This window comes from Aphelocoma coerulescens, chromosome 2, assembly GCF_041296385.1.
Source record: "Aphelocoma coerulescens isolate FSJ_1873_10779 chromosome 2, UR_Acoe_1.0, whole genome shotgun sequence".
Taxonomy (NCBI): Eukaryota; Metazoa; Chordata; class Aves; order Passeriformes; family Corvidae; genus Aphelocoma; species Aphelocoma coerulescens.
The window spans coordinates 35,874,666-35,888,093 of NC_091015.1; the positions used below are offsets into that span (position 1 = coordinate 35,874,666).

The following is a 13,428-nucleotide window of genomic DNA, read 5'->3' on the forward strand; positions in this document are numbered from 1 at the left end:
AGAGACAGCTGCAGAGGCAAGATACGCATTGCAAAAAACAGATCAATTGGAATCAGTCCCATCCAAATGAAATTACATCACTCAATAACCTTCCTTTTAAGCCATTGAAATCTTCTGGCCCAAATTTCTCTTGTCAAGTCACTGAGTTTAGCCAATGATTAAAGTATCTTGAAATTGCTTCGATAACATCAGGGACCTTGTTGTGACAAGGTCTGTAAATGCAGTCATTTAAAAGAGAAAACTGGGTTTCATGTAGAGTATTGAGTGTATTGACTGGATATTTTTTCATGGGTTCTCAGAAGCTTGTATTCACAAAGACAGTACAGAATGAAGGAAAATTACATATCCTCTACAAAAGATTAAATAAAATGTTGGTTTCATGTAAGTGAAATGGTTTCATTCAGTAATGAAAGTGTAATTTTCCTTTGAAGTAGTTCAAAAATGTGTTATTGTTTTGAAGTGGGCATAGAAGTACTTGGAGAACAGAATTCTGTAAATCAAGATAGTCAACATGTTTATGCAGTGACCAGTTCTGTCATTATTTATGCTCCCGTGTGACAGTTATTAAAATCAAGCAGAGCTCTTCTACTCTAGTGGTACCTCAGATGCTGTGATCTTTTGTCCTGCAGATAACTTTTTTACAGGCTAATCAGTCTTTATATTGGCAGATAGAAATCTGTAACCTTTCAGGAAGCATTTGTTAATATTTATAACGATCAATACTGAGAAAATTGAAGTAATTAGCAATGTGTAGGAGACACATTGCTCATCATTGTTTTGTGGGTCTGGTTTGCCTTTTTTTTCCCCCTCTAAAGTGCTCAGTAACTCTCATCCACTTAATAGAGCTGTTGGGTACAGATTAATTTCTGAAATGAGGTGTACCTTGAGCAACCTGACTTTTAAAAATGCATATTACTTGTAATCTTTACCTCATTAAAGTTATTTATAAATACCCCAAATTCCTCTTTAGGTTTAACAGACAACCTGGTGGGAGAATCCTAATTTTTCAGAGTTGGTAAGGTATGCTGAAGCAGCGTCTTGCCTTCAGACCCTTGAAGATAAACTTATTTTACATTGTGGTTGCAAATATATTTTTACTTGTGCCCAGTTAGCAGCCAGAAACATTGCTCTTACAACAGGTATTTAACCTAATGAAGCCAGGGATTAAAATGGCTAGAAAAGAACCCGGATCAAAACTGCTGAGATAAGCATTATGTTTGTCTGCAATGTGCACTTTTCAGTGCCTGTTACACAAATGAAGAGTAGAAAGCATTGAAATAATTTGTGGGGTTTCTTGTCCTACAAAGTCTTTTGAAAAAGAAATCTGCACGTACTTTTAGACACCTGCCTTCTACATAATATTTACTTAAGGGAGGAAGCAGATGACAGCCATGTGTGATTAGGGAGGAGAGTGAGAGAGGTTGGTGTGTTTCTCTCTCTTTGTACCAAAATTTGAAGGAAAGTGCTTTTATAATTACTTCTGTCCTGGATTAAGGAGAGTTGGGAGAGAGCAACTCTTCTAAAGGACCAAATATGCAATTGAGAACCTTCCTGTTGGAAGCATCTGTTACGGCATTATCTGTGATGCTTTTTTCTATCTTAATATTTGTGGCATCTCCTGGTAAGAGAGGAAAGTTGTTCAGTTTTGCTCACTGTCCTTATTTCAGGTTTTTGTGCTCATTACATCCTTTTCCTAAGTGAGGCTGAAAATACAAGTTCAGCTGTTGCAGACAACTGGATACTTCAGTCAGTAGAAATTTGAATGGATGTACAGAATGGGAGCAGTTCTTTGGTTGAGGAAGGGTTGGCAAATGGTATGTAGGGATGGAAGAAGAGCAAAAGGAGAGACTAGAACAGGAGAAATGTCATCAGTGTGGGAGGTCTCAGGACAATAGTCAGTTATCAGATGAGTTTGCTATTGTATTACAATAATACAATAACTACAATAATTGCATGCTATTGTATTTATACATTCATATTCCTTTGTCTTTTACCAATCTTTTACTTGCTAGAACTGTATTTAAACAAAGTCAATAGTGCTTCCTTAATTTGTAATATTTCAAACATGAGAGGGGTGAAGATAACTGTAGAACATGTAAAATAAATGGTGTCAAGGTAAATTTTTAATAGAGCAGAAATGGAAAAATTGTCCAACCATTTAATAAATAATTTCACTTTATTAAATGAGTAAATATAATATCCTTTAAAATTCTTTGACACGTTGTTACCAATAAAAATGTAATACCAAGAAATAGTATAGGAATAACTAGTGCAGGTATAGGTTACTTACACTTCCTACTGGATGTCTGTGTTCTTACAGCCTTACCTAAAGTAGTGCAAAATATTAGGATCTCAGTAGTTACAAGCTTCCTCTGAGAACTTTGCTTGTACTTAATTACTTTGATTTGTGAGCTTATTAAACTTTAACTGATTATTTTATTGGTTCAGCTGTGACGTTGGTTTCATATATAAAAAAATTTACATAGATAAAATTTTTATATAAAAATAATTTATAAATAGAAATGTACATATAAGTACACACACGTGTGTGTATACACGTTCACATACTCATTTACTCATTTTGAGAAACCAAAATAAAACGCCTTGTATTTAAAGTATAGATTGCTGTATTCCTGCCCAAACCTTACTAGCCCAGATGGGACAGCCTGTCACATTCTGATGACCTGACTCAAATGGTACAGTTGCAGCTACTCACATTGCTGCTGAGAAGGTAGAGGTGGCACAGAGACCTTCAGTTTATCTTGAATTGTTTCTGATGCTACCCTTCAAGTTTCTGCATTTCACTGTGCACCCATGTCAACCTCACCCACTGAGGCTGTCAGAACAAAACTAGTTGCACTCAGTGAAGGATGAGGATTGTAATAAGATGACTATGAAGAGTATTTCTATTTTACAGCTAAGCTTTTCTTCAGATTTTGTAAGAAGTTCAAAGTTGCACTGTAGAATTGCAGTTCAGGACACCCAATTTAAAATTGTAATTGTGTCTCAAGTAAGAGATGAAGAGAGAATTGGGAGTGGATTTACATGTGGTACTTGTTGTTGTCCCTCTAATTCTTAGACTCAAAATCCTTATAATCAAACTAAAATTTGGTTGCAAAGAATTTTTGTTTAAACATGTGGCAACAAGATGGCTCCTGTTCATCAGACTGTTATATTTCATCAAAGTATGACAGCAGTTTCTTTTTTATTTACAATTCTACTTAAATACATTTCAAAGTGAAAAAAAAAACCCACCAGCTGTGGTGATGGAGACTTTATATCGGTCTTTCTTTCAAAATGTATCTGCTCATCTTAAAGACAGCATTGATGTTTTCCTGCTTAAAATCTCACAATGCTATAAAATACATTAATTTGCTGTTTGGCAAGCAGTTTAAGGAGTTTAAATGTAGAGAATCAGCACTTAAAAATTGTATTGATTTTTAAAAAAGCATTCTTTAAAAGTATGTATGTCATGAGTGTCAAAAGACAGGAAGTACAAGTAGGAAAAGAAAAAGCTTTGAAGACTTTGGAATTATTGGCTCAAAGACATTTTTTCAGAAGTGACTAAAGCCTTTTATGTACTGAATTATTACAATGTCTTTTGAAAGAAACCCTTCCTTACTTAGTATTTCCTAAATCCTAAGACTTGTTTTCTTGCAAATGCTATAAAACAAGCATTTTTTAAGGTTATAACATAGTAGCCATGTTATTTGTGCTTGTAGTCAATCCCACAGCTTCATTTCTGTGGGTTTCAAATCTGAGTAAAAATGCTAGCTTCACTATCAAGCCTACTTGTATTAAATTGTTGCTTTTATGATTTAAAAAAAAAAAAAAGAAAATTTCCTTCTCTGTCTTGTGGTGGACTGCCTTTGTTCTTTGAGCTGTATTGAGAAAAAGTTACAAGGATGCTATACTTAACTCAGTTTAATGTTTTGACACTTAGAGACTCTTGAATTTTGGTGTGGGTGTCTTAAGTATTTGGATCTGAGCATACACATTGCTTAAATTTAGTGTGATGTTAAAATGTTTCATAAGACAGAGGAGAGCTGCTATGATCTTTCAATGTTAATATTTTTTTCTTATCACTTTACTGTGTAGATACCCTTCATGAGACACAACTCTGCCACAACTCATCCTCGGAGGCAATCGTGGAAACCTTTTATAATAGGATTTTTAAATATGGATAAAGCTCTCAATAGAATACCTAAAGTAAAGGAGAACAGCTACCTTGTCTCAACTATAAGCTTATTATGACAAAACACTGAGTTTGCTTGTCAGGCTTGGATAGAATGTAATTGATTGGTTTGTTATTTGGACTGACAAGGTAGTTAATTTGCCTGCATTTTTTTGCACTAATCAGGAACATTTTGTATGTGCATCATTGAAAAATCCCGGATAAATGTCTTGTCAGGATTGTCCTATTAAGTAATGTCTCTTTCCCCTGTGCTTCGTTGGCAAATGATGTTATACGATGCGTGGATTCACTGAAGAGTGACAGAAGCCTGTGGGACTTAAATATTGTGTGTTCCTCTATGGTGATACTGAAAGAAATAAGCAATGGTTTGCCATCTGCCTGCCACTCTTCTTATATACAGTTTAATAAGAACATTTCTATATAGAACACTGTGTTGTACATAGACCTTGCTGTAAAAAGGATTGTTTCGTAAAAAAAAATAAATGTTCAGTGATAATGAGACCTGTAAAACACTTGAGACTTACTATTCTGAAGGAATAGATTTGCCATGGAAAAATTGATTTTATGCTTATTAGTATGAACAAATTGTTTCTGACTCCAGACACTCGAGAGAATAGAACTATACCTATACTTCTTTCTGAATTTTTTTTTTTTTAAATAAGAAAAACTTGAGTATATGCAGACATTTGTTTTATTTGGTTTACTTCTCTGGCAGTGTTCAGGACAAGCTTATCTCCTCCCAATGCAAACACGAAATTGTTTTGTAAGTTGGGGAAGGAATGAAGAACTGATCACACAGCGTGACAGCTGAGATCTTCGTCTCCGTCCGTGTATATCCTGGTAGATGCACACATAGTATTTTGATCTTCAAATGGTACAGATACAGTTCTTAAATCTACAGTATCAGAGTGTTGACATCTTCATCGTTTTCATCTTGAACTTGCTCGGAAAAATTCTGCTCAAATGCAATCACACTTGTAACTTTATGATCTATAATCTTTGAATTTTTTGAGATATGGTGGGTTTTGTCATCTATCAAGGCACGTTTCCATTTGAAAGTATTTTTTAAACTTAAGAAAGAAATTAAATGCTGTAATAAGTAATAGGAGAATATACAAATTTATGTATACTTATCTACGAGTCATATCTTACTAGGGCATTTCATGTTTGAATATTATATTAAATAAAATTAACCTGATGTCTAACACGTCGTTTTATTTTAAAAAGGGGGTGGGAGAATCTCAGAGTTAAGATTTTTGTTGGGACTGTTAGAAATGCTTATCATTCTGTATCAGCAAGGAACACAAAGACACCTTAAAAATAAAGAAATTTGCACTAGGAAGTAGATGCTAATGCAGGAATTTGATCTTTAAGGATCAGTGAATCCTTTTTAGGAAGAAAGGACCCAAGTTTATTGACCACTTGAGCAGTATTCTGAAAGTAAAAAGTTGTGTCCAAGTGCTGTGTAAGCAAGGGGAAAAAAAAATGTTTGCCCGTACATCATGCTGAGTTTAGGAAAAAAAAGAAAAAGTTTACTGTGATTTATGATCATTTATTAAACTAAAGCGGTCTAGATATTGTGGATAGGAGAGAATGATAAATGTAGCTTATCTCGGCTTTAGTAGGACTTTCAGAATACTTCTGTGTGTGACATTCCTTTAAGTTAGAGATTTTGTTAATTATTATTGTCATGCTAAACCATGACAAGCTGCAATAAAATATGTAGCTGATTAGGAAAGTAAACCAGCTACCATGGACTCACTGGCCAATGATACTCAGCTCACTGGGTTCCACTCAAGCTCCTGGTTTCAGTATTACGATATTTTTGTTAATTTTTGCTTTAGTGTATTAGATACTGAAGTAAAGCTTTGGCTACATTTGCAGGTGATGACAGTAGAATGTGAGGGACTACAGTGTTAAAATTAAAAAAGGAATTTTAAGAAAGCCTTCAGAAGAAGCGTGCAGTACAGTAAGGAAAAGGCAAATCACTGTCGACTGTGTGATTATGGCATCAAGAGTAACTTCAAAAAAAAAGAAAGTGTGGGGGGCTCTGGATCACAGATCACAGAACGTGGATCAAACTTATCAAACCTGACACATACAAAGAGAGGTGTTACATTTAATGCATTGGAGTACTCCTCCTGAATATTCAGAAGACCAGTATCTCACCCTTTGCAAAGTCTCAGCTAGTGCATCCTGTCCACTTTGGTAAACGGAGAAGGTCCAATGTAAACTGAATTGGATGATAAGAAGACCACAGGAGACATTAATTGAAACAGCTTAAAATAGTAATATTTCTTTAATTTAGTGAAGGTGGAAAATCTGCAAAAAGCCTAAATTAATATAAAGATGATAAAGACAGAAGTTGATACAAAGAAGGAAAAAAAAAATCTTCAAAGCTGGTCAGACTAAAAATAAGCAACATTCTATCAAGATGATTTAGCCAATAGAAAGTTTTTTTCTAATAACAGGAATACTTGCACTAGAGATGTTTGTTAGGGAAGTTCAGTAATCTGTGCTATTGGAGGATTTTAAGGACAGACTAATTTGTGTTAAATACTGTTACAAGTATTATTGATATTTTCCTGGGCATGCTTGAAATCCTGAGATGAATTCCTGCTGTATTTTCTATGTTTTTCCCCAGTACAGCTTTCTTGTAGAATTTCGTTCTCTCTCTGTCTCTCCCTCTCTTTCTCCCCCCATATCATTATGTTGAAAGCCAGATGCTAACACTTGACGTTTCACCTTTTGAAAGATGTTTGAAGGCAATATTCAAAACTATAATGGACTTCTCTAGTAGTTCATAAACAGTACACCATTCAGTAGAGTTAATAGTCTGAACACCTGAGAGTGGCACTATAGATGCAATCATGTATTACAACTAGAATGTACTCCAGAAAAACAAATGCAGCATTTGGTGATAGTTTCCTAAATTTTACACTTTTCAATTTGTCAAAGGAGTTTTTCAGTGTCTGTAATTCGTGTTTTATTACCTTCATGCATGTCGTAGAGTCGTCATCTTCACAGAAATTCTTAGTTTAAACATTAAAATGCTGTAGATAGAAGCTCTGGACGGTTGCTGTGTATTAACAAAAGCAACCACATCTGAAATAGTGTTCTTATCATTATGTTCCACTTGTATATGTGGGACATTAATGAATTTTGCAATCTAATTTAACAAAGCCATGTGTTGTGTAGTTTGGCAGTCCTGTGAGAGAGAAGAGTGAACACTTCTTGCTGAAAGAAAGCTGTTCACATGCAGGTATAGTAAATAAAGTTTCTTTTCAGCATTCTTAGAATTTGTTTTGTACACGCAAACTTAATTTCCTTAAAGCAAATGATGTGTAGACCGTTCAGAAAAAATCCAGATTACATAGGAATGACATATAACGATAGCCCTTTCAAATTCTTCCTTACCCGTGAATAATCAGTGTTAGGTTTTTGGATATGAGGGGGTGTTTCATTTAGTATTAAAATCATGAGTTAAATCAGTTAGGCAGCACTTTTGGGTTTAGCGTAATAAATTTAGCTACACAGATGTCTGCCAGATTAATGCTTATTTTTTTTCACAGTTTTGTGATGTAATTTATAGATGCTATTTGTTTTTATTAATGCCCTTGAGATTGGACAGAAATTTTAAGTAAACAGGAGATTAGACAGTTTCCCATATCCAAAAGCACATAGGTACCTTATCATGGAACTACTGTTAGTTGATGATCAGTAAGCTCATCGTGCTCTGTCAGGCTGTGTGTCCATCTTGCCCATACACTGTCTTCATCAGTAGTAGGTAAAAATAAAAACCAGAATGCAATAATCATCCCTCATCTGGTAACTCTCACTTTTCAACAGTAGCCATGCCCTCTCTTTTCCAGGCATAACATAAGAGAGTGATAGTCTACTCTGTCATCTACCATTATAAACTATGTAAATGAGAGACCTCCTTTTGTGTACTTGCATTGTACCTGATAAAATAGAAATTAGAATGTGACTTTTAATTGCTTAGTGTAATACCATAGCATTTTCCTTCCCAGAAAGAGTATTTCATTTACCTAAATCAAAATTATGAAAATATTAGAATCCAGAAAGATGTAGGTTGGAGAAATCTCTGAAGGACATCAGTTCCAGCCACCCACTCAACACAGGACTGACTGCAAAGTTAGCTCTAACTTAGAAATTAGGTGAAGTTCCTTAAAGTTTTATGTGGTTGAACTTTTAGCATCTGTGAAGATAGAGAGCCGTTCAGGATAACAAGTACCTGTGTGTGAAGAGGCTGTATAGTTGGGCTATATCCTGGTTTATAATCAACAATTTATGCATATGCAGTCACATAAGAATTTTAGTGCTGAAATGTTGTCATACTCTGGTGGTAAAGTCACCTAAAGCTTGACTGGCCTATGTGAATAGACTTCTTAAAACTGTTCTATAGAACAAGGAACTGCAAGATGACCATCCATTTTTAGTTGTTATACCACTTACAGGCAAGGGCAAAAGTGTAGCAATCAGGAAGAAGAGAACTAGCTTCTTTCATTTTATACTTAATAGAGTTTTATTATTTTGACAATTTTTTGCCTAAAAACAAAGGAGTTGATAAGAATCTAGATCTTCTATTTCAGAGTCTAAATATAGTACAGCATCATTTATGGTTTGTGTTTGACCTGTGACATATCACAGCACAATGAAAGTAATTTGTTTTGGAATTAATGGGCCTGAATTGAAGAGTTTTGGTGTAGAATGGTAGGGTAAGATACTAAGTCATACCGTTGCTTATTTTCACTTTGTTTCAAGAAAGGTCAGAAGCAAAAGATAAGAAGAGTGTTATCCACATATTCTATAATGAAAACATGCTACAGTTTTGGGCTCCTCCCTCAGTAACTAGAATAAATCTACTTCTTGGACAGCATTAATAATAGTGCACTAAATAGATGACTATACATTTATTTCACCATTAACTCTTGAATTTTACTGTTTAAATAAGGGCACAGGAAAGTACCTTCTTTGATGTGACATGTAAGAGTTGCTGCTGCAACCCACTCCATAGTATTCATTCCTGTCATCCAGAATTTATCACTCCTGTGGTCTGGTTGCAGTAAGGTATCCCTGGAGCACTCCTCAGCTGCTCCAGGCTGAAGTCAGTCTTTTTGGTTCTACAGTTTCAATTCACTTGAGCTACATTGATTTACTCTGGGTTTTTGAGAATGCTTATGTGCTTCTTTCTATTGGGTATATCATACAGCTGCTAGTAAGAAACCAAGTGTTGACAGTGACTTACACAGTCATGGCTGTTTTTAAGTTGCTCATCTGAAATTGAGAACGGGCTGCAATTTAAAATGAACCCCCAAGCATGTCTGTTTGCAGTTTTGGAGTGACTCAGCACTTGGACACTGAGGGATTAAAGGGGAGAGAGATCAGTGCCTGAGAAGAAACCTCTGTTCCTCAGATGTCTCTTCTTCAGGTGCTAAGAGCATTTAGTCAGAAATGGGGTCCAAAACAAGCCAGCAAGGGATGATGCTTATCAGTAGTTAAATCTGTGCAGGTGCTGGAGTAGCCATTGTGCTGTATCTCCCCAGCAAGTGGGTGATGTACACACACCCATCCCACTGCAGTTCCCTTAGAGTTTAAAAATTCTGGGTTATCGTACTTCTAATTTTTTTCTAACTAATTCTAAGTTTGTCAGAGTAAGGCTTATGTGACAAATTCTCTACTTTTAATGGTGATGATATGTATCAGTGTTTTATATGATATGTATCAATCTTTTTTTTCCATTAAAATAAATCTTCCCAAGCTCTTGTGATGAATCGAGAGTAGTATATATATTGTGCAATTTTGTATTTTGTTCACCATGGTACCTTTTGGCATGACACTGCAGGCAGTGTGCAATGATGCGTACATAAGTGAGATTTTCTGTAGTCTCTGAAGCATATTTGGAAAGTTGTATTTAAAGATTAGCTTATTAATGTTGTGTTTCAGGGACATGTAGGTAATTACTTTTACAGCTATAGATGGGTGATGCTGTCTCGTGAATGCAAAATAGGTTTCTTCACTGTGGCTGAATCAGCTCCTTGTGGTTTTCGATGATATTAACCAGTGGCTTACAAATGTGCCAGTGACGGGTGGGTTTTGCATTCACTGCTCCTCTGTAAAAGCACAGGTCTTTCTCCCCAGTGCTTGCAGGAGGACTTCTGCAGGCCAACTGATAAGACTCCCTCCTGTGCAGGTAGATGCAATGTAATGAAATTGGATGTGTGTGCTGAGCTTTGTAAATAAAATGAGATTGACCCCAGCCATTATCTCATTTATCTCATTTACATTGTAAAATCAGTATCTACACTATTGATTAGAGCATAATTAGTTAATTATGAACACGAAAATGCAGAGTTATGTAGGGCTTGAGGACAGCCAGCTGTACTGCTAAAAAAACTAATAAAAACAATCCAAGGGCAAGAGCAGATGGAGATCTCTTTTAAAGAACAAAGCAAACATATTTCAGGTATGGAAATGCCTAGTCAAGCTTTCTTGCTGTGAAGATGTAGCTGACCTGCATTCTGTATTTCTATAAGTAAAAAATGTTTGTTTGGGATTTTTTAAAACTTTTTTATCATAACTACGTCAGAATTCACCTTTCTTCTTCACACTCCATTTTCTCCGTATTTAGTGGACATATATCTATCCTCATTAATTGCTGGAAGGAGGAACACAGTGATTTTTAATTTTGATGCATAAAGTAATTTCAGGCTTGTTGCAACATTGATAGCTAGCAATTACCTGTCAGTTAGAGGTAATTTAGGAGGTTAGGTTACCTTGTCTTCGTGTGGAGCTCTGCTTTTATTTCCACCAAGTTTTCAGTACAGCAGCTAAGCAGGCCGCTGAAGAGGGCCCACCACTTACTTGCATTTGTAAGTCCTGTGCTTCATCACAAAAATAGTTAACCATAAGTAGCAGCAAGATAAAATACTGGCTAGTTTAAGGACTGTTTTGAATGTTTGACCTTGAATGCACAAGGTTAAACATTTCAACAACCTGTAATATGGAGGAAGTAGCTTCTTTCCCCTTCCCCCCCTTGCCATCCCAACAGTTTTGTTTGTCCTATTAAGCCATCTTCAGGATGGAAGTGGATGATACTTGTAAATGATGCCATGTGACTCCTGTGCTCAGTGAATGTTTGGACTGTGATTGATCTGTGAGTGCATTTACCGACAGGCTGTGAGACTGTCAGCATGACATCTTTTGTGACCCAGCAATTTCATTCTCTATAACTAAGTCGAAAGTACTCTGTATTTTGTGTCGCTTTCTTATTTTCTGAATGTGACAGTGGGATTTCTATCATTTTTATGTTGCTAGACAAAAGAACACAACTAATAGTATACACTTGAGGGATTAATCTTGTTTTATTAGTGCCATTTTAACTTAGGTGTAAGGTTTCCTTTTGGAATTAAGAATACCAATTTTTTTTTTTTTCTGCACTGTTATGTGTGTAAGCTTCACATTTTGTCCCCAGTCAGTCTCAGCAGACAATGATTGCCAGACAGCTAGAGCATCATCTTTAACCAAGGTACAGTGTGTATTCATCCATTTTCTCAGCATCATTCTCTGGGAGCTTCAGAATTGGGGAATTTCTGTTTTCTGGTACAGAATTCATATTCCAATAAAAAGCAGTAGGAAGCAAGCATTTAAAAATATTTGGTATAGTTACATTTTATCACCATGCAGCTTTTTTATGATTTGATATATGAAAATACTCATTTGCATTTCCTCAGCTGTGCAGATGAAGATAGAAGCTATTAGTATCTGAAAACTTTCATACAGATATTCTTAACTCATTCTAGCAAAATGCAGTTTTTCTTCTACGAAGCTAAGCACTCTGAAGTGGTCAAAACTAATGACAATAAATATTAAAAACATCGAGCTTTAGAATGGTGCCTTGAGATCCATATTTAATTTCACGATGTCACGGTTATTTCAACCTGGCTTTGCGAACTCTCTCAGCGTATTCTGAGGAAACGTGGCTGAAAGTGCAGTCAGGAAGTACCACATTCTAGATACAAAATGGTAAAAATGTAAGAAGAGATGCCAAAGTGTAATTTTAAAGGGAAAACATTTTCTTTTGAACATAGAAACATATAAAGCAATTGCTTCATAAAAAAAAAATCTAAATTGACACTGTTTAAATCAAATGTAGATTTTAGGATTAAACTCTGAAAATACTCTAAATCAGTCAGAAATAGTATGTTTCTTTATTTTCTGTTACTTAAGAGGATCCTTAAGTTTACATGAAGGGAGTTCTGATAAGCACTGCTCAAGTGCAAGCCCTTACATGCATAAGATTCCAGATAGTTAGGTTAATAGGTTAGTAAAAATATACTCCTTTACAGATGAGAACATTGAGGCTCAAAGGAGGCTTAATCTTTTGCTGAAGGTCACATACACTGTTGGGATTTCGGAGTGTGACTTATCCCATCTCCCATTCTCAACCTTTTTATTATTTTAATATACCTTTCACAGGAAATAAAACCACATGTATTCCTAATTTTAAGTAATATATTCCGACATTGCAACTCTTCTGTCTTTAAAGACTGAGAATGGTTTTCTATTTCAAGTGTTTGCTTTGTGCTGGAGTTAAGAGTCACTGCTAAGCAGTCCTAAGGCTATATATTGCAATATGGTATATCTCATTAAAAAAAAAAATATATCAAAACCATGTCAGTCCAGTGTTGCATCCTGTGGATAGTTGGATTATTGCTTTTAAGTTCTATTTAGTGGAAAACAGTACATGCCACACCCTTACCAGTGCTCATGTGACTCCTAGCAAGCGCAGCCTTGGCAGTGAGGACAAAAGTATTTACTTAGGTTAAACAATCATAATTGCAAAACAGTTACTTCTTTTTATTTGGAGACTAATCCTTGGAGAAGTCACATGAACATTTTGTTCTATTAACGCAGCAGTATGTTCTGGTAGTTGAATCCTCTTTCTGCAGTGCACTGTCTGCTCTGTTGGTAAATTATATTCCTCTGTCTTTGACCTGATGATGCCTGTGCCATGCTATTACTGCAATTTTTTTGACATTTTTGTGTTTGCACATAATGTAGAGGGAGAGAATGAGTGGCCAGGAAAGCAGAGAAAGATAGTGTGGTGGATTTCTTTAAAAATTTGATTTTTAAACATTTACTCTTTCTTATTTTTCAATCATTTATATTGGCTTTAATTCAGAGTTTAAGAGTGTTTAATGAAGAGACTG

The 13,428-nt window shown here is 35.4% G+C and overlaps 1 protein-coding gene across 1 annotated transcript in view; it reads left to right on the top strand.

Moving 5' to 3' along the window:
• LOC138106435 (PHD finger protein 14-like) overlaps nucleotides 1-13,428 on the top strand; it is a 163,578-nt gene that overhangs the window by 95,070 nt on the left and 55,080 nt on the right.